The following is a 4,475-nucleotide window of genomic DNA, read 5'->3' as shown; positions in this document are numbered from 1 at the left end:
GGCAACAAAACAGTATGCAAATATTTTTAGTAGGCAACTTAACAGTATGCAATTAATTTCAGAAGGCAACTTAACAGTAGGCAATTTATCTCAGTAGGCAACTTTACAGTAAGCAATTATACAGTGGGCATTAAAAATGTATGTATTAATAAGGTAAGCAACTATTAATTCGGCAATAAAATGATAGGCAACTCATACCTTCCCAAAACTGTTATGTGCTCATTTTTTAAAAAAAAAAATTTCCTTCAAAAAAATTAATGAAAAAGTTAAAAACAAAGATTTTTAAAAAATTCAAAAAGTCATAACTTTGAAACAGCTTCATATAAAAGGCTCAAATTTTTAGAAAATTTTTTTTTTTATATATTGAACGACTCTACAAAGTTTGAACCAAATCGACGAGGGTCGCTTCGTAAAAATAATTTTATTTGGTGGAATGACCCATATATATATATATATTATATGTATATATCAATATAATTTTTTTTTTTTTTTTTTTTGTATTCTATTACCTTTTTATATAGTTTGTAATAATTTTAATATATTGGATATGTATTGTAAGGGTTGGCCCTTGCTTCCCCGTACTAAGAAGTTCGGACCATCCTTCGATAGAAAATTGAGTGTTCAAATTTTCGGGTTCTGAAATGTCTGACGTAGCTGAGTACGCAGCTCGATTTGGAATAGGGGGAAAGGTTGTTAAAATAATGTAACAGTGACTCTAAATTTAATTGTGGCTCTTTTATTATAAATAAATAATTAATTGTCTAATATATACACTTAATACTAAATTTAATCATAATTAATAATTTATAATCGAGAGTTTTACAACGTAGTTTTATTACGCATGCGCCGCTTCCGTCTCACCGGGATACCAGTCCCAACTTTATTAATATAAATTTTCTCGATAATTTAATTATAATAATATTCCCGAGTCTTTTATTTAATTTAAACAAATAAAGAAATTTAACGTTGTCGAGGGAAAATCCTGACAACTAAATTTTACCGATAATAACTTCTCGCATGCACAGAGAATAGAAAATAATTTTGACAAATTTAATATAAGAATTTAGAATCAAAAGACGATAAAATAAATGAGGGGATCTCCTCCACGTGTTTGACGAATATAAAATATTATTAATTTCAAAACCTTGATCCTGAAGAACTTACATCAACCTGTCCCAGGTGTTGCGGGGCGTTGGACATCTTAGTGAAAAGCAGCAGGATTTTTCCTTTCAAATACGAAGATTACGTAGTAAGAACTTTGGCTGAAGATGGAACACTCACAATCTGTGGCGTCTGCCTGAATAATAGACTTTATAGATATTTGGTGTGGTGGAAAAATTGAGCGACTGCTCTGTTCAACAAGTAGATGTTAATTAATTCTCGGTTGTGTCGTCTGGCAACGAGGTGTCCAGTTTACCCCTACCTTCGCGCCGTTAAACCAAAATTCGACGCGAGGGCGGTTGCGCAGATAAAGAAGGGCGCGAAATTTAATTTTTGCTGACCTGGCAGTCGAACACCAGGTCACCCCGTTACAACCCCCGTCACCAGACTGACGTTAGGTCAGGAAAAATTAATTTTGGGATAAGCCTTGGTTGGATTAGGTTGTTCTTTTATTCCAGAGAAAATATAAATAGTTTATTTTGTCCTCAAACTCCTTCGCGGAATTTTGAGATCTGGAACATAATGTTTGCCAAGGGTCTTCCCCTTATCGTCTTTTAAAATCACAATTAATGGACTTATTACCTGATCTACTATAGCGGGTCCCAAAAATTTGCATGCTAGACTCGCGCTATATTTATCTACCTTTTTACTGAGCTTTCTATTAGGATAGTAAACTTGATCTCCTATTTTAAGAGTAGGAAGATCCTTAATGCCGTTATCATGATATCGAGCCTGTTTCTCGCTCTCTTTCCTCATGATATCCTCAACCTTATGTCGCAACTGGTCTAAACGATTTACTCGCGCGCGCCAAGCTAGATTTTCGAGCTCTAAGTCATCAATCTCGAGGTTAGAAATTTTTCCCGATAACCTGGGCTCTTTACCGTGCACCAGGTAATAAGGAGACATCTTAAGAGATGCATGGTATGAACTATTGTATGCGAGTTGTAACTCAACTAAGTGTTCATCCCAAGATGTCTGATTTTTATCAATAAAAGCCCGAATCATTGGTTTTAGGGTCCTGTTTATCCGCTCGACAGGATTACCCTGGGGGTGAGCGACAGCGGTAGTTGTCAGCTTCACACCAGTTTCAAGTAAAAAATCTTTAACCAATTGGTTAATAAATTCAGTACCATTATCCGTAACCAAAAACATGGGATAACCCCAACGAGAGAACGCGCGATAAAAACATTTTTTAATGTTCTTGCCAGTTTGTTTACGTAACCGAAAAACTTCAATAAATCGTGTATACAAGTCTTGAATAATTAAGATATACTGATAGCCATTTTTTGAACGAGGAAAAGGTCCTGTGACGTCGGCAGCTACAATTCCCCATGGCTCAATAGGCTGTCGTGTTCTCATGGGCCCTTGCGATGAAGTCTGTTTGTATTTGACCTTCTTACATGTTTCGCAGGCTTCGACGTAGTCAGCGACATCTTTATACATGCCGGGCCAGTAATATTTAGTTTTAATACGCTGGTACATCTTTTCTCGACCCAAGTGTCCAGCGTCAGGTACATCATGATTATTTCTCAAGACTTCGGTTACTTCATGATCACGTAATACAATCTTCAGGGCATCTTGATCCTCTATAAACTCTTTTAAATAATCAGGCTTGAAATACTGTAATTTATCATCGACAATTCTCCACTCTACAAAATTTTCAGGATGTTTCCGTACGTTTAATTTTTTAATATCATACCAATCTTTTGATTGGATATTTTTGAAAATAATACCTTCAGATTTAACTTCCTTTAATACTTCTGACCATTCAACAGGGCTGTCATCCTCATACAACCGTGATAGGGCATCTGGTCCCTCATTCTCGTGTCCACGACGGTGCTCTATGGTAATCTGGTGGGACAGCAACTCCATTGCCCATCTTGCGAGACGACTGTTGGGGTCTCTTAAAGTATGTAACCACTTGAGAGAAGCGTGGTCAGTGACCACGGTGAAAGGTGCTCCCTCAAGGTAACATCTCAGCTTACGTACAGCCCATACAACTGCCAAACACTCCTTTTCAGTAGTAGTATAGCGGGTCTCTGCAACCCGTAGCGGACGACTCAAACAAATTATCAGATATTCCTTATCTGTTTCTGGATCCTTCTGCAAAAGGAATGCCCCCAATCCGGTGTCACTCGCGTCTGTATACAAGACATATGGCAGCCCTGGGTTTGGTATTGCTAAAGGTTTGGCCTCGATAAGTGCTTGTTTGAGCTTCTGGAAAGCCCCTTCTTCTTCTGGTCCCCATTTCCACTCCGAATTGACACTGCAAAGTTTATTGAGTGGTCCCTGAACTTTAGCCACGTTCTGTAAATGACGATGATACCAATTAACGAGTCCACAAAAACTTCGCACTTGCTTCCGACTAGTTGGACGAGGTAATTTTATGATCGGAGCAATTTTTTCAGGATCAGGGCGTAAGCCCTCGCTGTCCACGATGAAACCCAGGAACTTTACCTCGGATCTGGCAAACTTACACTTCTTTGGATTAATTAATAAGCCAGCTTCGCGAAATACTTCAAAAACGAGTAAAAGTATTTGCTTGTGTTCTTCATATGTTGTGCTGATAATGACCCAATCATCCAAATAGGCAAAGACCTTATCGATCCAAGCTCGAGGTAAATTCCTTTCATGTATAAGATGTATAAAACGGTCTCGAAGCTTATCCATGGCTTTCTGGAATGTAGATGGTGCTCCAGATAAACCATATGGCATTCTTACCCATTCATACTGTCCGCGCCCTTCAACTGAGAAGGCAGTTAAAGGAATGGAATCTTCCGCCATTAAAATCTGATGAAAGGCTTCGGTTAGATCCATCGTAGTTATAATCACAGCTCCGTGCAAAGCACTCAATATCCTGAGCATGTTTGGTAGTGGGTGCGCAGGTAAAACTGTCCATCGATTAATAGGTCGATAATCGACACAGAATCGCCAGTCTCCATTCGCCTTATGGACCATTACTGGTGAACATGACCAAAAACTATTACTTGGACGTATGTAACCTTTCTCCAGCAGCTCGTCAATTTGCTTGTTGAGTTCAGCAGTTATTACAGGACTTCTCCTATACGGACGCACCTGTATAGGCTTAACCCCGTGTTGAAGAACTATTTTATGTTGTACCAAATTAGTTAAGCCTTGTTTTGGGAGTAGTTGAAATTTATCCAATTCCACCTTGAGAAATTTATCGAAGTCAGCCTCCTGACTAGAGGTTAATACCTGACATCGAGCACGCTGTTCGTTACAATTAATTTTCTGAAACTGGAAAAATTCTTTCGTGCCATCAAATCTCCATGTTTGATTAGCACAATTAATTT

Source organism: Microplitis mediator, chromosome 6 (assembly GCF_029852145.1).
Source record: "Microplitis mediator isolate UGA2020A chromosome 6, iyMicMedi2.1, whole genome shotgun sequence".
NCBI lineage: Eukaryota > Metazoa > Arthropoda > Insecta > Hymenoptera > Braconidae > Microplitis > Microplitis mediator.
Note: the sequence above shows the minus strand (reverse complement) of the source record.